Here is a 21,236-nt window from a genome sequence, read left to right on the forward strand (position 1 = left end):
AATTCATCTAGGGATGCAGTGATGATTTTGAATCCATGGGTGTCAAAATCATCACTGCAACCAGCAATGGATGTCGTAGAGTGAAAATGGAAATTTGCCATTGTAGAGCACAGTAGCTTGGGCTCAGCTTGAGTGTGAGGGTGGCCAAGAGCGGTAGTAGTGGTCAAAACACAGTCTTCAGACGCCCTGTCCATCCCCACAGGGTGGCGGATGTTGTGAGCGATGGTGTAGTGATCTGGTTTGGTGCGAGGGTTTGTTAGGTGCACGTCGTACCTTTTGGGCAGCTGCATATCGGCAATGTCTCATCCTCAGTGAAAGCAAACATGGAAGCTTACAGTTCTTAATCGCACATCTTTTAGTTCAACAAATTCAACTTCAGGCGTGAGGTAGCGGGTATATAACTTTAATACATTTTCTTCACACAACTTCAGATACTCAGCATTAAGATCCCTTATTTTTAGTTTCTTACCCAACAGACTATCTTCATCTGACTGCTGAGACCCTGAACACCAAACAAACCCTCCCATGTCCAATTAAACACACCGACACAGATGTAACCAAAAATATAAAACTTTATTGGGAGAGCTTTATCACAAAACACCTATATACTTTCATCTTTTCTTTTTTGTGGAGGTAGGTCGGTCACAGCTAAATTAACCATAACTATTAGCAACTTCGAAAATGAAGCGTTGTGCCAAGCCGGACTCCCGGCACACTTCAGCTTACATTACATCATACCTGATTTGGATAAATACCGCCACGGAGGAGCAAAGGCTTTAGACTGTGCTCCGACCCCCCTCATAAAAAATAACGCCTGCTCTATGCCGTCTTGCAGACCAGACAAGAATATGTCTAAACCGATTTCGTTCAAATGAACGCCATCTGTAATTATCAGGGACGAATTGTCCCCTTCCAATTGTCGGTGTCTAACATCAATTCCAGCTTTGAAACGCACAAATCGCGATATACGCGAATTGAGCGTACGTTGAGCGCACTTGAGCGCTGCGGCACCTTGGGCCCTCCGCCATACAACCCGTGAAACGACCTCGGACCAGACGATGACAAGCTCAGGAAAAAATGCAAACTTGTCCAAATCCGATCGCATGGTAGTAATCAGCTCCGCCAAACCGCGGAAATTGAGGTAATTACCCCCGGCATGGATGACAAGGACCACTGGTGATAGGGCCGACCTAGCGATCCCAACTACTTCCGGGAGAACTTGAGGCCAGATCAGACCCCTAATTCCTCTCCAGTTGACCTCGAAACCACAAAATCCAAGGGCCCGTCTACCAGGTCGATTCTCCGCCCGCTGTCCAGCCCAGAAAATATATGAATGGCCGAGCAGCCAAATCACCGGTTTAGCAGCGCCTAAATGGAAAAAACTGTTAGTTCGGGAACAGCAACTAGCATCTCAAACAAACCACCTGTAAGGGAAATTATTAATGGAGCAGTAATTCCGGTCTGATATATCACGCAAAACAAGCCGAACGCCAGTGGCCGATGCGCTGAATGACTTCATTGGGCAATCCCGCCCGGGCTGCCTCTGTCGCAGCCCTGATCCTAAAGGAATGAGTACCAAACTCAAACGGAGAAAAACCAAGGGACATCAGACATTTGCGAAAACCGACAGGAATTGAAATCTCATCATAGGGGATCCATCTTCATGAACGAGAAGGAAAAGTCACGAACAGACATATTAGTTATGAACCAATCTAAAGGGGCACACTGGGCCAGATATAAAAAATAAGGGTATCCAGCAACCCTTCCCAAATTGGTCAGTCTTAGATCTACGTATGTGAATACGTAAACCCCCATTACACAAGATAACATCGTCATGGCAAAGGCCACCATGGGTGCCCTTGGTAGAAGACACCAACTCACCGATGCGTACTGTACCGAAAAAGGGCGAAGCAAAAGAGGCGGAGAAGAGGGCCGACTTGAAAGGAGAAGGACAAATGGCGGAAATGCTGCCAATGATGCAAGACAGGAGGCTAAAGGAAAATGGCCTCCTGCTCTCCCTGTTAGGCCACCCTCTGCTCCATCCCTTGACCGCCTGACGCACCATAAAAAACTTTGTAACATCCAACCAATCGCTTAGTTTAAAATGGAAAGCAAGGCCAGAGCGACCGCGCCAGACAACCCCTTATTGTACATATGCATCAGGTATTGGCAAGTAACTTCCAGCCTGGAAGACTCAGATGTAGCAATGTGGCCCGCGGCAAAAACTAACCATTCAGACCATGCCTTACTGTAAGAAGGCCATGTCATCGGGGCCACGGAGGATGTCACCAACGGCATCAGCTGCAGTCCAGTAAGTCCCACATGCTGGGTGGGCACGAGAGTCCCTCTGCTTGGGCACGAGGGTAAAGGTGCCGGAATTTCTGGAAGTCAAAACGGGAGAGAGAATCAGCTATAATGTTACATGTTCCCGGAACATGGCGAGCTCTAAACAAAACCAAATGTTGAGCTCCAAACATTTTAAAACCAAAACAGGGAAGACGAAGTCAAGTGATTAATCGCGTGAACAACACTCATGTTATCCATCCAAAATAAGATACGCTTATTTTGAATAGACGAGCCCCAAATTGACACAGCTGTCACAATGGGGAACAACTCAAGGAGTGTTACATTGGAAATGAAACCGTTGGCATGCCAGGAAGGAGGCCAACGCTCCGCACACCATTGGTTCTTGAAGATAACACCAAAACCCAACAACCCAGATGCCTCGGAAAAAAGTGATAGATCTGTATTGGACACAAAGCTCTCTTGGAAACAAGTGTAACCGTTGTACCTGGAAAGAAAATCTTTCCACACGGCCAAATCCTCCCTCAAGCGGGATGATGGGGGAGCCGAACACCTTTTGTAGCCAGGGATAGCCTGCGGGAAAAAATTCTGCCCATTGGCATGACACAACAGGCGAATACTAGAAAGCCCAACAAAGATTGCATCTGATGGAGGGACACACTCCGGACAGCTCAAAACCCCATTATCATCGATAGCAGCTTCGACACCTTGTCATCTGGAAGTCGGAAAATCATTGCATTTCAATCGATCTCGATACCTAGAAAAGACAAGACTGGAGAAGGACCAATAGTTTTGTCCTCCGACAACGGGACACCAAATCTGGCCATTAGGGTGCAGAACGTATCCAATAAAAATTGACAACGGGAGGAGCCTTGAGGGCCAACAAACAGGAAGTCGTCAAGATAATGAATGACAGATTGAGAACGGGATTCAATTTTGACCACCGACTCCAAAAAAGAACTAAATAACTCAAAATAGGTACATGAGATTGAGCATCCCATAGGAAGGCACGTGTCATAGTAATAATAACCATCTACGAAGCAACCCAATAAATGGTAACAATCCGGGTGGACCGGCAGGAGGCGAAAAGCCGACTCAATGTCTGACTTGGCCATGAGTGCCCCCGGACCGGCCTTCCTGACTAACGCAACGGCTCTGTCAAAAGAGACATAAGTAACCGACGCATCAGACTCAAGTATACCGTCATTAACGGAAGAACCTCTGGGGTGAGACAGGTGGTGAATCAAACGGAATTTTCCAGGCTCTTTTTTTGGTATGACCCCGAGAGGAGACACTCGTAAGTTGGAAAATGGTGGTGAAACAAAGGGGCCAATAATTCTGCCTTTAGTTAACTCAGTTTTAAGCTTGTCTAGCAGAACATCATAAAGTTCAGTCGCGGACTTAAGATTTCGGGAAAAAAGAGGGAGTCTGGTAAAGTTAAAGGGGATGAAAAACCCAAAACTGAAGCCAAAGCGCAACTGCGCCGGTAACGGTCGAGTCACGGCCCCATCGCGAGTACGCTCACCGGGGTCTTTATGTTCGGACGGGTTTGACGACGATTTAGCTGGCAATTCTGGGGAAGGGCGAGGGCACTTGACTGCAGCGTGTGAGCCTGCAGAGACCGAAGAATCGGCAGTGACCCTCATTTAACAACCAGCATGTGTCGGGTCTACGCACGGCCACTGAACCAGAACTGGCAGAGTTGCCAGAGGCTGCGGACTGAAAGGTGGTTTTTGGGGTCATCTTGAAACGCAACCAGGAATCCGTAGCTTTTACCCCCCAATCTAAATGGGGTTGTAGTGCCAAACGACGACGAAAATGTTCGTCGTAACACCACCAAGCCGACCCGCCATGCGCTTTCAACGAGTTGTAAATTGAATCGGCATATATAAAAAGTTCGGAACAACGTTCAGGGTGTTTTTAACCCATAACACAACCCAAAACAAAAAATGCTTGCAACCAATTGTTAATTGTTTTGGCGACTCTGGGTTTCCGATCAAAAGGCCGATTGACAGCTCCGCCGCTCTTTGTCAATCGTGAATTGCTCAGTAGATACAAGGGACCAAATGTCAATGTAGTCATTGGCCCATATTTTATGAGTGGTCTCAGTATCGAGGTGAAAACCCAAGGAAGAAATACCACAAAAAAAATGTGTCTTTATGTATGTTGGCACGAGGAGGGGGCTCGAGTCTCTTTTCAGGTTGTCGACCGAATAATAAAGGGTTAACTAAAATTTTATTACCCGGTGTATTGATATGTGCTAGAAGTGTTTCTAATGACATAGCCGTTGTATCAGGCCCGGCCCAAGCCCCAGAATAATTGTACTTACTGGCCACTGGAGAATCTGTAGGATTACGTGGTATCTGTGGAGCCACTTCTTTAACGTGCGACTGGTCTACATATGGCTCAGAGTCTCTCTGGCGGCTTGATCTGCGTCGAGAGTGCCTACAGGACATTCTAGACTCATCAGACGAATCCGCCGTGGTTGATGGCGAACGCCATCTTGATGACCGAGACCGATGGTGTCTGCGAGAGGACCTGGACCGGCGCTCAGAACAGCCGGAGCGTCGATCATGATCCCTACTGGAGAAACTACACCTATATGGGCTTCGGGAATACGAAGAGGAAGAGGAGGCAGCAGAGCGGTTACCGCGCCCACGGCGGTGCCGACCTCGGGCCAAGCTTGCAGCACCCGCTGCATAATCAACCAAGGAAGCAGATTGAGTAGGGAGGACAGGGGGTACCATCTGCGCTGTGGGAGGCAAAGCCATCACCACAGGCACTGTAGGATGCAGTATTAAACAAAAAAATGAAAAAGTTTAGTTACTCTTTATGTGCTATTCAAGTCCCGTAATAAATATCATATTGGCATAACTTCAGGAATTAGGAATAGGTCACTTTTTAAACTAATGCGGGCATCACACGAGACGATCTATCGTGCGATGCATCGTCGGGGTCACGGTTTTCGTGACGCACATCCGGCATCGCTCACGACGTCGTCTCGTGTGACACCTACGTGCGACTCCAAATCGGTTATAAATTCTGGATCATGTACTCCTCGCTCATTTTTTAAAAAATCGTTTAATCTTTTTTGCGCCAGTTGTTCATCATTCCCGGGGCAGTGTAAGACCTGTTAACATTTATATGTATATATATATATATATATATATATATAGGTTAAAAGACTGTTTGGTGGACTTCCTTGTGTTATGCTGCCACCTGCTGCTCAAGTGACTAGATTGAGTCTGGAACAGGAGGAGGAGGAGTCTACATGTGGCTGTGTTTTTGGCAGAGAGGAGTGTGCTGGAGTGGGCTGTAAGATAGAAGGCCTCAGTCTGCCCTGTTTTTCCGAGGTCCAAGTACCTCAGAGTGTTGCGTGGTGTCTCCCCCAAGACACAGATCCAAAGAGGCTGGATGTGGAGCGAGGAGCCAGACAGCACGTGCAAATTACAAAATTAGAGATCCAAAGAGGCTGGATGTGGAGCGAGGAGCCAGGCAGCACGTGCAAGTTACAGACCCGGGACAAAGACTGAACTTTAGAGGTGTCTGCCAGCGGAATACGGGCCCCAACGGTGACGAGGTACCCCACGCTGAAACCTGCAGTTAAGTGTGCACACTACTTTTAGTTAGGGACAGATAGGAAAAGACTGCACTGTGTTATACGAGTAAGATAACAAGGACTCTGCGTTTTTTTTGTTGAATAAGGATTTCTGTGTTTTGCTTTTGGGAGTACAATCTGAGGCTTCCTATCCTTGACAAGTTATTCAAAGTGGTTGTATGTATATTGCATTATATCTACTGCTGTGCACATTCCCGCTTTTCTTCCCCCTCCTTTCCCGCACTATTCCTCCACCTGTGTTGTGCAATACATTATTAAATCTGCATTGATTAACCCCCGTGGTTCCGTGCAGTCCTTGCGTATCCCGTTACCTGCAGGTTATTACATTTGGCGTAGTCGGCAGGATACGCAGGCTGGTACGGAACAATGGACGGACAGGGGGGTGTCGCTGATGGAGGTGTTCTAATACAACCTGATGGGGGAATACCAGCAAGGCAGCTGTCCCTGGGGGCTATGCTGACCCATATACCAAAATTTACTGGCAGCAATGTACCTCTCCATGACTGGGCGCAGAGAGTGAGGGGCATGTTGAGAGTAGCAGGAGTGACTGCAGAAAATCAAGGGGAGATATTGTTGATTGCCCTTGAAGGCCATGCTCAAGAGACTATTTTATTGCGCCCTGAGAGTGAACGAAAGACGTTAGAGCAGGTGGTGAAGATTCTTGAGAGAGTGTATGGCGGGAAACCAGAAGCAGGAGATTTACAGGCGCAACTGTTCTACAGGCTACAGGGTGAAAAAGAAGGTCTGCCACAGTATGCAAATGCACTCCAGAGAATAATGAGACAAATGCTTACAGCAGAGCCAGAGCTAGCACAAACCCCCGGTTATGCTGACCGTACCCTGCGAGATCAATTCCTCCGCGGATTACATAACCCCAAGATCAAAGGTGCCCTCCGTGAACGGCTCAGGGTAGAAAAAAAAACTAACTTTCCAGAAAATATTGGAAGAAGCAGTCTCCCGCACACAAACTGAAAATTGCGACCCGCAGAACGCCTTGGGTGAAGTTTGTATGCATAAGGTAGTCCCGGGTGAGAAAAACCGAGAACCGAGCCAACTTGAGGCTAAAGTGGATCAGTTACAAGAGACTGTTACTGCTCTACAAGAGTTGCTGAAGAATATGCAAGCCCCGGCGTCAGAAGTAAGAACGACAGCACCGCGGCCAAATACCCGCACGCATACCTATCAAGAAGAGAGGGGACAGATCGAGCAGAGACGACCGAGACCCGCTGAAGACTACCGGTGTTGGAACTGTGGAAATCGGAACCATTTATTCCGACACTGTCCGGAGAGGAAGACTTCTCAAGAAAGACCGCCGTTAAACTAGTGCCTCCCTCCATGGATGGGCACATGGCGGGGAGACCAACTGAGCTTAGAGAAAACCAACGCCCTGAAGATATAGCAGCCTGCACGCCGACGATCACGGCCGAATTTGAAGGGAAAGAAGTAAAATGCCTGATGGATACTGGGTCCCAAGTGACCACCATGCCAGAACAGTTCTTCTACCAACATTTTGGACAAACTGTATCCATTGACAAAGGGGCACATATCAAACTGAGGGCTGCAAACAATCTTCCCATTCCGGTTGTAGGGGTCGTGTGGATGAACATACGTGCCTGTGGCCAGAACTTAGGCAAAAAAGGGATTGTGTTAACGGAGGGCCGGTACGACAGAGAGGTGCCAGCTATCGTGGGCATGAACGTCCTGAAAGAATTAGACCAGTTGCTCTTCAACAAGGGGGGCTGTGATTACTGGAAGACGACAGTTGCTAACAGGCCTGCCCAAAAGGTCTTCCAACACCTTATCCGTGCCCGAGGACTGTGGAAGAATGGTGGGAGCCGCTACCCGGTGGGGAGGGTTCGAGTCCCAAGACAGACAACAATTACTCTACCTCCAAATCGTGAGACAGTCCTCACCTTGCCAGTTGGGGCCCACCGTACACTCGAGGGGATGGAGGTGTTGGTGGAGCCTTACCGTGGTGAAGAGAACGGAGACGAACCGTTGGTGGCTCGCACTTTAGCAACAGTAAGAAATGGAAGGGTCCCTTTCCGTTGCGTGAACACCGGTGAACAGGCCTACACCTTGACCTCGGGAGTTGTTCTGGCCCATGTCTACCTGGCGCCCGAAGAGGTGGCGGCTGCAGAATCGATTGAATTGCAGCCCATGGCAGGGGAAGCCTGGACTTGGGCTCTTTCTATGGAAAGAAAAGAGAAACCCACTGATCAATGGAACAGTCGCGTTATCTTAGGGCAGATGGGAGTGGACCTGAGCCCCTTCGATTCGGAGCAAGCCCAAGCCATAGAGGACTTTATTTGGGAGAATCAAGCCACGTTCTCCCGTCACGCAGAAGATTTCGGCTGTACTGACAAGATTCAGCACGAAATACCCACAGGAGATGCCCCACCGATCAGGGAAAGGTACAGGCAAATACCCCCAAACTACTACCAAGAGGTAAAAGAGCTTTTGGCGCAGATGCTGAAGAGCGGGGTGGTAAGAGAAAGTCAGAGTCCATGGGCTGCCCCAATCGTGCTGGTCAAGAAAAAGGATGGGTCTACCCGCTTCTGTGTTGACTACCGCAAGCTTAATGGATGCACGGTTCGTGATTCCTACCCTCTGCCCCGGATAGAGGAGTCCCTGTCGGCGTTGGGAAAGGCACGTTACTTCTCCTCCCTCGATCTGGCCAGCGGATATTGGCAGGTCCCTGTGGCAGAGAAAGACAAGGCCAAGACCGCATTTATTGTACCCATGGGACTCTTCGAGTTCAACCGCATGCCGTTTGGACTAAATAATGCCCCAGGAACCTTTCAGCGCCTCATGGAAAGTTGCCTTGGAGACATGAACTTCGAGGCCACATTGATTTACCTGGACGACATAGTAGTGTATTCTGCAACCTTTGAGAAACATCTAGAAAACCTGGGCCAAGTGTTTCAGCGGTTACGGGCCCATGGGCTTAAACTAAAACCAAAAAAATGTCGGATCTTTCAGGAAGAGATTGAATATCTCGGACACAAGGTGTCGGAAGCCGGCGTACAGCCCTCCGATGGGAAAGTGAGAGCAGTGCTAGAATGGCCCACACCCAGCACAGTGCGGGAGGTTCGAGCTTTCCTGGGGCTAGCCGGATATTACCGTCGCTTTATCAAAGATTTCGCGAAGGAGGCAGAACCTTTGCACGAATTGCTCCGAGGCACTGCGAAAGGACCAAAAGCACAGAAAATTTGCTGGGGACCAAGACAAGCAGAAGCCTTACACCGATTGAAAGAGGCCTTGGTTAGCGCCCCTGTGCTTGCCTATGCAGACTATAACCTCCCCTTTCGGTTGTATACAGACGCGAGCCTCTACGGCCTGGGTGCAGTACTGGCCCAGGTACAGAATGGTACTGAACGGGTGATTGCATATGGAAGTCGGACGTTGCGAGAAGCCGAGCGCAACCCCGAGAATTACAGTTCCTTTCGGTTGGAATTACTGGCACTAGTATGGGCAATAACCGAAAGGTTCTCGGAATATCTCACGGGAGCTCAAATTGAAGTCTATACGGATAATAACCCCCTGGCTCACATCTCCACCGCCAAACTGGGAGCAATGGAACAGAGGTGGCTGGCACGACTGTCCAGATACAATTATCATGTGCAGTACCGCTCTAAGCATGAAAATCAGAATGCGGATGCCCTTTCTCGTGTTACCACCGAAGCCCCAGTGGGGGAGAGAGATGAACAGTTGGAGGAAGACGAAATTCCGGACTTTAGTAAATTCACCGCTCAAGTGGTAGAGGCTCGTATGCTGGAAATTACGTCGGGCACGACATCACGCCTGCTTGGCCAAACCAGAGAGGAATGGGTGAAAATCCAGTCATCTGACCCAGAACTGCTTCAAGTGAAAGAGTGGGTGATCCAGCAGCGCAAGCCTAGAAAGGAAATACGGGCCACGCTGTCGCACGTGGCCCTCCAGATTCTCAGCCAGTGGGATAAGCTGTCGGTGCAAGAAGGGAAGCTGTATCGGAAGGTGCACCTAGCTACAGAGTTGGAAGTACGGTGGCAAGTAGTGATACCCCAGAAGATGGCAGTACCATTGGCCCGAGAGGCGCATGAGAAGGGAGCCCATTTCGGACCGGACAAGACTTACCAGTGGTTGCAAAGAATAGTATACTGTCCTCAGATGCTTCGGGCAGTAGAGAAGGCCTGTAAACTGTGCCGTTCCTGCGAGTTAAGTAAGGCTCCTCCACAGCAAGCACCAGTACAGACTATTGTAACCAAAGAGCCGTTGGAAGTACTCATGATCGATTATCTCAAGATTGGCCACTCCCACCGGGGCTATCAGTTCTGCCTTGTGATGACAGATCACTTCTCCAAATTTGCGGTGGTGACGCCCACCAGAGATCAGACGGCTGAATCAGCTGCTCGAGCCATCAGTGATGACTTTATCCGGGTGTACGGCTGCCCCAAAAGAATACATTCTGACCAAGGAGCTTGCTTTCAGGGCAGTGTCATGAGAGAGCTGCAAAGGATTTACGGAATGCAGAAGTCAAGGACTACACCTTATCATCCGCAGGGCAACGGAGCCTGCGAGAGATTTAACCGGACCCTCCTACAAATGCTACGCACGTTGGAGGATGATCGTAAGAATCACTGGCCCGGCTATCTCGCAGAACTCGTGTGGGCGTACAATAATCGTGTCCACTCCACCACTGGGTACACCCCATACGTGCTACTGTTTGGAAGAGCCGGAAGAGGCATTGAAGAGCTGAACCTAGCTCCCCCCGAGATCAGTGAAGGTCAGAGCGTAGGTTCCTGGGTTGATTGTCACCGTCGACGGCTGGAGACTATCCATCGAATTGTCACCAAGCGGTTGCAAGAAAAGACACACCCGCAGCGGAAACCTGTGTGTGAAACCCCGTTCTTACCAGGAGACAGAGTACTAGTTGCAGAGAAACACCCGAGACACAAGTTGAGCGAGCGCTGGAAAACAGAGCCGTACATTGTGATCAGAAGAATCTCGCCCCATGGATCAGTATACGAAGTGAGAGGCGAGCAAAGAGGCGGCACCCTCATCCTGCATCGTAATATGCTGAGGCCCTGCTATTCAGAAGACAGGACCAGACAAAGTACCTCGGAGATGGTGCCTGTGCCTGTTACCTTCGAAGAGGGCTCTGATGATGAAGAATGGTGGCGGGCCCCGACCAACCCAACAGACTGGGAGAGATCCACACCCCCATCCGTTCAAGACACAGGTGCCACCCCTGCAGAGCAGGAGTCACTAATCTCCAGAGATGGGGACGAGAATACTGTACTCCCTGATACGGCGCCGACGTCTGGCGAGTTAGCTGTGGTGCCACGCCGGACTGAGCGGGCTAATGCTGGTATTCCCCCTGATCGGTACTTGGCAGATGAATTTGTGTGTTCTGTCACTGAATCCTGTTTTACGACATTGGCTCCCAAGCAACAGGTTGTGAAGCAGGGCAGGAGTTGCCACCGTGTGCCCCTTTGCAGAGTGCCTCAGGAGTGTATCGGCCGGGACGGCCGAGGTTAAAGAGGGGGGGAAATGTAAGACCTCTTAACATTTATATGTATATATATATATATATATATATAGGTTAAAAGACTGTTTGGTGGACTTCCTTGTGTTATGCTGCCACCTGCTGCTCAAGTGACTAGATTGAGTCTGGAACAGGAGGAGGAGGAGTCTACATGTGGCTGTGTTTTTGGCAGAGAGGAGTGTGCTGGAGTGGGCTGTAAGATAGAAGGCCTCAGTCTGCCCTGTTTTTCCGAGGTCCAAGTACCTCAGAGTGTTGCGTGGTGTCTCCCCCAAGACACAGATCCAAAGAGGCTGGATGTGGAGCGAGGAGCCAGACAGCACGTGCAAATTACAAAATTAGAGATCCAAAGAGGCTGGATGTGGAGCGAGGAGCCAGGCAGCACGTGCAAGTTACAGACCCGGGACAAAGACTGAACTTTAGAGGTGTCTGCCAGCGGAATACGGGCCCCAACGGTGACGAGGTACCCCACGCTGAAACCTGCAGTTAAGTGTGCACACTACTTTTAGTTAGGGACAGATAGGAAAAGACTGCACTGTGTTATACGAGTAAGATAACAAGGACTCTGCGTTTTTTTTGTTGAATAAGGATTTCTGTGTTTTGCTTTTGGGAGTACAATCTGAGGCTTCCTATCCTTGACAAGTTATTCAAAGTGGTTGTATGTATATTGCATTATATCTACTGCTGTGCACATTCCCGCTTTTCTTCCCCCTCCTTTCCCGCACTATTCCTCCACCTGTGTTGTGCAATACATTATTAAATCTGCATTGATTAACCCCCGTGGTTCCGTGCAGTCCTTGCGTATCCCGTTACCTGCAGGTTATTACAGCAGCACACGTTGCTCTGTGTGACACCCCGGGAACGACGAACACAGCTTACCTGCGTCCCGTGGCTCCCGCCGGCTATGCGGAAGGAAGAAGGTGGGTGGGATGTTTACGTCCCGCTCATCTCCGCCCCTCTGCTTCTATTGGCCAGCCACTGTATGACGTTGCTGTGACGCTGAACGTACCTCCCCGTTCAGGAAGTGGATGTTTGCCGCCCACAGCGAGGTCGCTCAGCAGTGTGACGGGGGTTAAACGACTTTGTGCGACACGTGCAGCGATTTGCCCGTGATGCACAAACGACGGGGGCAGGTACGATCGCTCGTGCAATAGATCGTACCTTGTGAAGCCCGCATAATTCTGTATGAGGATAGTAGTAAAGCGACAGCAATATACCATGGGCTGTCTTATGTGCTATAAAGTGTGAAGTTAGTTCGTGGTTCAAAAAAGGATGCGGTAAAGGTGTTCGATCTACCCCCACAATATAAAATACAACACTCTGCTAGTAAACAACCTTTATTACATGTGATCATCCACAATAAAAATGATGTAATACAGTCCATTGTTTTCATTGTATAGCTGTTATTTATACTAGTTTATGGTGTATAGGGCACAAGCTGGTACAACACAGATTTCCTATGTACAGTATTTAAGCCAATAAGTACCTCCGGATATCATTTTAGAGCTACTTAAAGGGAACCTGTCACCACTTTTTTAGCTTTATAAGCTGCGGCCACCACCACCGGGTTCTTATATACAGCATTCTAACATGCTGTATATAACAGCCCAGGCCGGGAGTATAACATAAAAAACACTTTATAATACTTACCTAATGGTCGCTAGTTTGGCCAGATGGGCGTCTCCGTTCTCCAGTGCCGGCACCGCCTCTTTCGGCCATCTTCGTCCTCCTTCTCTAGCCGCAGTGCATGACATGTCTGACGTCATCCACACTTGTCGGCATTCAGGTACTGAGCAGGGCAGATCAAAGTATTGTAGTGCGCCTGCGCAGGACCGGCGATTGTGTATGACGTAGGACGCGTCATGCACACAGAAGTCAGAAGGAGGATGAAGATGGCCGAAAGAGGCGGCGCCGGCACCAGAGAACGGAGACGCCCATCTGGCCAACCGAGCGACCGTTAGGTAAGTATTATAAAGTGTTTCTTATGTTATACCCCTGGCCTGGGCTCTTATATACAGCATGTTAGAATGCTGTATATAAGAGCCCGGTGGTGGTGGCCGCAGCTTATACGCCAAAAAAGTGGTGACAGGTTCCCTTTAAGCTTAATGATGGGTTGACATTCAGCTTTTCTAGAGACTTGAGCAGCCAGTCTGTATAGTTACATATTGATATGTGCACAGTTGTGGCAAAAAAGTTTTAGGCTGGCACAAAATTTTTATTTTCACAGCGTTCGCTTCTTTAGTTTTTACAGAAGCAATTTGCGTTATGTGTATTTTTATTAAGAGTAATCAGATGAACTGCAAAAAATGTCAGTTATTATTTGCTTTAAACTCTAACTTAAAGGGAACCTTTCACATGTAAACACACAATCAACCTGCAGATATGGGGCTAATCTATAGGTTAATAAGTGTTTGAAACCTGAACATCATCTGTACATTGAACCGGGCAATGAACTTTAATCCTCGCGGCAGTGTTTGGAGTGTTAGGGGGGCGCCAGCGTAGGTTAGGTTACTTAACTGTGTATGGAGAGTGGTGGCTATAATCATGCCCACCACACTGACTGACACTGACAGCTGGTTCTAATAATGAATAGCTGTCAGAAGTGTCGTAACTAGAGCTCGATGGGCCTTGGTGCAAAATTTGGAGCTGGTCCCTCCTTCCTATGTTTGTCAGATGTACTGTATATGTATGTATACATTTAGCATTCAAAATCCTATAAAGACATACGTGTTGTACCCCTCATTATGTAGTAATGTTGCCCACCCTATTCTAATGTCCCCGATCCTGGGCTCCTTCCTTGCAGATATATCCCCCATCCTGGTATATATGCCTCCCATACTGGTATGCCCTCCATCCTGGTATATATGTTCCCCATTCTAGCCCACATCCTGGTGTATATGTGAAGCCCCACAGGTGTTGTGTCGGTGCATTACCTTCAGGGACTCCACGTGGGATGGTCTGGTCACAGGTAGGGAACCTTCTCTTTAGGATTTTCGTGACGCCACTCTCGGTATAGGGTGACCGCCACTGCAGATTAAGGGGTGCCTGGGGCTGATGGTGGGTGCAGTCAGTTGTAGTGGCCTCCCGAGAGTGAGGCAAGCCCCAGGGCCCTCTGTAGGTGTGTGGAACCACAGGTTGCAGAATGACTCAGGCACAGTCCAGACAGTCTTTCAGGGTTTTTACTCACAGTAGATGGCAGGGTGAGTAACCCGGGCGTAGCTGGGATGAACCAGGCTGGAAACAGGTATCCTTCTGGCTGGCTGATGAGGGTGACTACCAACTCGCCTTCCTTAGCCCTGTGTGTTTTTGTGGTGACCCCGACTTGAAGTCCCTACGGGGGTCACCCAGGGAAGCTGCTGCTGCCTGTTCTCCCCTCGTTTCGGCCCGTTTGCTTGTAGCCTGGACCAGGTCACTCCGGCTGCTTGCCTCCTGTGAACTATGGGCCCTCTCTTTGCTAGTGGCTGCGGACTCTGTGGTGGTATGGTGTGGGTCTGAAGTGCCCCCACCGGCTGGTTTGGCAGGAGAAAAATAGATAAATCTCTGCACTGGGACCTGTTACCATTGCGGGCCTTGTACCTCCCTGGCAGTCCCCTTACTCTGCCACTCCGTTACTCTCTCTAGCCTTGGGTGGATTTCGGGTGGCACTACCAGGTGACTGCGCGTACGCTGTCAGCTTGTGACAGACTCCAGGGTCTGCTGCATGTGACTGCTCTCCCTGAGCTGCACTCACTAACTGGCTCACTACTTCCTACTCTCCTGTTCTTGCCTACGCAACCTAGCAACCAGGCTCTCTACCATACCCCTTGAGTGGATTTGGAGGCCACGCCCTCTCCTGGATTCCCCAGGGGTCTACTCAAAGGAAGATGTGTGAGACCTGATTACTATGCGCCTGTGTAGTCACACCTTGGTCAGCCTTCTGATTACCTGTATTGCACTGCCCCCAGCATGGGTGCAGTACTCAGTGGTGCCTGATCAGGTCAGGGGCGCCACATTCCCCCTTATTTATCACCAGCACATCCTCGGGCTGCAAGACAACATTTTAAAATGCATAAAACAGTAAAACATCTAAAACATTTTAAAACCACCAGGTACCATGCATCACCACCCTCCACCGATAAGTCAGTTAACCCACCCAAAACCCTCTCAGGAGGCAGGTCACCGGTCCTTTTAGCAACCAGGTCTGGGCCATCTGTTTCCCCAGACCTCTAATTCAATCTTCCTCGCCCGTTGAGCCGCGCCTTCAGCCACTTCTGGCAGGATGTAGAGGCAGCTTTCTTGGTCTGGGGGTTTCAGGGTATACCTGGCCTGGTGGAGCCGTGCCTTCAGCCTCTTCTGGCAGGATGTAGAGGTGGCCTCCACAGTTGGTGCTGACCAGGTACCCTCTTTGTGGTGGAGAGCCAGTCCTTATAAACAGGTGTGCTCCCTGGTCACAGGCGAGCCAGGCCTCAAAAACAGGCGTGGCCAGGTGGTTGTACCTCTCGGGTAACTATACACATTGCGAGAGTTCGTGGCTAAAGCCAGTTCATAGCCTATGGTCCATAGATAAAGTGCACAAAACCTGGTGCAAAGTGTACTTATAAAGGGTTCTCACATAAGGTCATGTGGGCACATGCTTGAACTTGAACGTTGCAGAACTTTACTTTAACTTGCTGTACTTTACTACTTTATTTCATCACTCCTCTGTACCAGGGCTTTGGCCTGTAGGGCTACAGCACCTGTCATTTTCTACATTTCTGTCGTCGTCATCATCTGTAGTGGTGTCATCAATTGGTTTCTTGTCTTTGTTGGTGTCTATTTCCAGTTCTTTATCTTCTTCTGTTTCTGTTTCTTTTTCTCTGTCTTGTTCTATTGCTGTAGTTACTTTAGACTTTGGGGTTCGGGCAGAAGCAGCTGGGCCACAGTAAGGCTCTTTAGGACATGGCGTAACGTCTAGCGCATACCAACCATACTCTCCTCGATGTTTTGTGAACTCCACTAAGTCTCTCATGTACAGATTTCTTCCTGGATGTCCTCTTGATAAATGTGCTCTTACATCCCTTCTGCTCACAAATATGCCCTCCTTCATGCCAGGTGCAACGCTACAGCCATACCCTGATTTTAAGCTGAAGTCTTCCACTACACCACGGCAAAAGGATCTCCTTTCCTAGTAGCGAGCCTTCATTAAGTGCTGCTTATCTTCCAGGTCTCTGGCTGTAACATCATACCGGTCTGGGGACTGCTGTGTTGAGGCCAGTTTTGCGCGGGCGCAACGCTGGGCTCTGGTTGTGGGGCTCCTCTGCACCGCAGGCTCCCAGGTTACATGCATGCATGGTATCGTGATGACCAGAGGTTGATCTTCTAAGGGTGTCAGGCTCTCCTCATCCCAGTGGGAGTACGGCAGAATCTCTGGCTCTGGGCCTCTCCTCCCCCTTAGTGCTCTTGAGCATTCCTCTCGTTGTAGCACTGGGGATGGGTCCTCATCAGCAGGCCAGGGCGGTGGGCTTTTTATCGTGGATGTTACTGGAGCCTTCTTGTGGGAATGCGGAGGGAGCAGATACCAGTCCACCATCTCCTTTGGGAAATGAGCCTCCAGATCCGCTTTGAGCCTCAGGTACTCGGGTCCTCACCCGGTGGGGACGGGAGGTCCAATTCCTTGGGCTGGGGAGCGGCTTCTGCTCTGGCCTTACAGGCCGGAGTAGATGACCTTGCAGTCTTGTCTTGGCGGGCCGCGCCCTGCGTGGCGGCGGCCTGGTCTTGGCGGGCCGAGCCTGGCATGGTGGCGGCCTGGTCTTGGCGGGCCGAGCCTGGCGTGGCTGCGGCCTGGTCTTGGCGGGCCGAGCCTAGCATGGCAGCGGCTTGGGTCAGCGTCAATCCTGCGGTGTGGATGAGCGTCGCTGCTGCGGCGGGATCTTGGCGGGCCGGGCCTGGCATGGCGGGCCGCACCTGGCGTGGCTGCGGGTTGGGTCGGCGTCGCCGCACTGGGCGTCTCTCCAGGGACCATAGCAGCGGGGATTGGGGCACTCACACAGGCAGGGGCATCAGCTGACTCACCTCTTAGCGGCATCCCCGGTGTCCGGGCAGTCACTGCTCTGCGTTTCGCTTGCCTCTCCGTCCACTTCTTGTGGGCCCAGGCGACTCCAGCCATCTCTCTGAGCTCTGCACGTCCTCCTTCCCGGATCTGCTACATCAGCTTCGCCTCCAGCCTTTCACACCACTGGTCCAGCTCCCAGTCCCACCAAACAGTGGAGCCCAGCTCTGGATCGTTGCGTGTGAACGCCATCCTCTCTGCACGATCTTCTCTCAGCAGCAGGCTTGTGGCTTCCTCTTGCAGCTTTTCCTTTAATAGCAGACTTTTGCTTTCTCCTTCTTCTTCCACCAGCCTTGTACTTTGCCTCCGGGTAAGGTCAGAGCTCTTTCCATCACACCCGAGGTCAGTACGCTGCAGGGGATCTCTCTATTTAACTAGCCACACCTCTTCGTGGGTGGTAACTTCTTCTAGCGCGGGCTCCTGTTGTTCTTGGCGCGCTTTTCATGGTGGCAATATGGCGGCACTTCCAATTTTTCAAGCGGACCACCCAGGCACATGGTCACCTGTCTTAACAGGTCTAGTCCTTATCCTGTTCATGACGCCAGATGTGAAGCCCCACAGGTGTTATGTCGGTGCATTACCGACAGGGACTCCACGTGGGATGGTCTGGTCACAGGTAGGGAACCTTCTATTTAGGATGTTCGTGATGCCACTCTCGGTATTGCGGTCAGGGTGACCGCCACTGCAGATTAAGGGGTGCCTGGGGCTGATGGTGGGTGCAGTCAGTTGTAGTGGCCTCCCGAGAGTGAGGCAAGCCCCAGGGCCCTGTGTAGGTGTGTGGACCCACAGGTCGCAGAATGACTCAGGCACAGTCCAGACAGTCTTTCAGTGTTTTTACTCACAGTAGATGGCAGGGTGAGTAACCCGGGCGTAGCTGGGATAAACCAGGCTGGAAACAGGTATCCTTCCGGCTGGCTGATGAGGCTGACTACCAACTCGCCTTCCTTAGCCCTGTGTGTTTTTGTGGTGACCCCAACTTGAAGTCCCTACGGGGGTCACCCAGGGAAGCTGCTGCTAGCTGTTCTCCCCTCGTTTCGGCCCGTTTGCTTGTAGCCTGGACCAGGTCACTCCGGCTGCTTGCCTCCTGTGAACTATGGGCCCTCTCTTTGCTACATTGCTTCGGACTTTGTGGTGGTATGGTGTGGGTCTGAAGTGCCCCCACCGGCCGGTTTGGCAGGAGAAAATTGGATAAATCTCTGCACTGGGACCTGTTACCATTGCGGGCCTTGTACCTCCCTGGCAGTCCCCTTTCTCTGTCACTCCGTTACTCTCTCTAGCCTTGGGTGGATTTCGGGTGGCACTACCAGGTGACTGATCTCCCCCGTCGGTAGTCACTGCGCGTACGCTGTCAGCTTGTGACAGACTCCACGGTCTGCTGCATGTGACTGCTCTCCCTGAGCTGCACTTACTAACTGGCTCACTACTTCCTCCTCTCCTGTTCTTGCCTACGCAACCTAGCAACCAAGCTCTCTACCACACCCCTTGAGTGGAGATGGAGGCCACGCCCCCTCCTGGATTCCCCAGGGGTCCACTCAAAGGAAGATGTGTGAGACCTGATTACTATGCGCCTGTGTAGTCACACCTCGGTCAGCCTTCTGGATTGCCTGTATTGCATCTTACCACTCTCCTCTCAAGATCACATCTCACAACCTGCCTGCTTGATCCACTCCCATCCTACCTCATCCCCAATCTCAACACAGTCTTCATCCCAACCTTAACCCATCTCTTCAACCTATCACTAACAACTGGTGTATTCCCTTCATGCTTTAAACATGCCTCAATCACACCCATCCTCAAAAAGCCCTCCCTTGACCCTTCCTCTGTGTCAAACTATTGCCCCATATCACATCTCCCTTATGCCTCAAAACTACTGGAACAGCATGTCCATCTTGAACTGTCCTCTCACCTCTCTTCCTGCTCTCTCTTTGACCAGTTACAATCTGGCTTCCGACCTCATCATTCCACTGAAACTGCCCTGACCAAAGTCACTAACGACCTACTCACCGCAAAAGCCAAGCGAGACTACTCTGTCCTCATCCTCCTGGACCTGTCCTCTGCCTTTGACACAGTGGACCACTCCCTTCTACTACAAATTCTCTCATCTCTGGGCATCACAGACTTGGCGCTATCTTGGATCTCCTCATACTTAACCAACCGAACTTTTAGCGTCTCCTACTCTCACACCACTTCCTTATCTGGCCCCCTATCTGTCGGTGTCCCCCAAGGTTCAGTTCTTAGACCCCTGCTGTTCTCCATTTACACCTTCGGCCTGGGACAGCTCATAGAGTCCCACGGCTTTTAGTATCATCTCTACGCTGATGATACACAGATCTACCTCTCTGGACCTGACATCACCTCCCTACTAACCAAAATCCCACAATGTCTGTCTGCTATTTCATCCTTTTTCTCTGCTCGATCCCTAAAAGTGAACATGGACAAAACTGAATTCATTGTCTTTCCTCATTCTCCTCACTCAACCCCCCCACCTGACATATCCATCAATATCAATGACTGCTCACTTTCCCCAGTGCCACGTGCTCGCTGCCTGGGAGTAATCCTAGACTCTGATCTCTCTTTCAAGCCACACATCCAAGCCCTCTTCACCTCCTGCCGCCTCCAACTCATAAATATTTCCCGGATCCGTACATTCCTTTCCCAAGAAGCTGCCAAAGCCCTAGTACATGCCCTTATTATCTCCCGCCTGGATTATTGCAACCTCCTGCTCTGTGGCCTCCCTTCTAACAGTCTCATACCCCTACAATCTATTCTAAACTATGCTGCCCGGCTCATCCACCTGTCCCCCCGCTACTCCCCGACCTCTCCTCTCTGCCATTCCCTTCACTGGCTTCCCATTGCCCAACGACTCCAGTTCAAAACACTAACCATGACATACAAAGCCATCCACAACCTGTCTCCTCCCTACATCTCTGACCTAGTCTCCCGGTACTTACCTACACGTAACCTTCGATCCTCACAAGACCTCCTTCTCTACTCCCCTCTCATCTCCTCTTCCCACCATCGCATCCAAGATTTCTCCCGTGCCTCCCCCATACTCTGGAATGCTCTGCCTCAACACATCAGACTCTCGCCTACCTTGACAAGCTTCAAAAGGAACCTGAAGACCCACCTCTTCCGGCAAGCCTACAACCTGCCGTAACCCTCAGTCTGATACAGCGCCGCACAATCAACTCTACCCTAACCTACCGTATCCTCAGCTATCCCTTGTAGACTGTGAGCCCTCGTGGGCAGGGACCTCTATCCTCCTGTACCTGTCTGTATCTTGTATTGTTTATGATTATTGTACTTGTCCCTATTATGTACACCCCTTTCACATGTAAAGCGCCATGGAATTGATGGCGCTATAATAATAAATAATAATAATAATTGCACTGCCCCTAGCATGGTTGCAGTACTCAGTGGTGCCTGACCAGGTCAGGGGCGCCACATATATATAACCTGATCCTGGTAAAAATGTCCCCATCCTGGTATATATGTCCCCATCCTGGCACCCTCCTGGTATATACTGTCCCCATTTTGGTATCTACTGTCCCCTTCCTGATGTATACTGTCCTCCTGCTGGGCTCCTCCTAGTATATACTGTCCCCCTCCTGGTATATATGTCCCCATCCTGGTAAATATGTCTCCATTCTGTCTATTGCAAAATACAACAACATTGTATTTAACGTCCTTGGCTTTCATGTCGTGCAGCATCCTCCTGTGGA

Source organism: Anomaloglossus baeobatrachus, chromosome 5 (assembly GCF_048569485.1).
Source record: "Anomaloglossus baeobatrachus isolate aAnoBae1 chromosome 5, aAnoBae1.hap1, whole genome shotgun sequence".
In the NCBI taxonomy this organism is placed as follows: Eukaryota; Metazoa; Chordata; class Amphibia; order Anura; family Aromobatidae; genus Anomaloglossus; species Anomaloglossus baeobatrachus.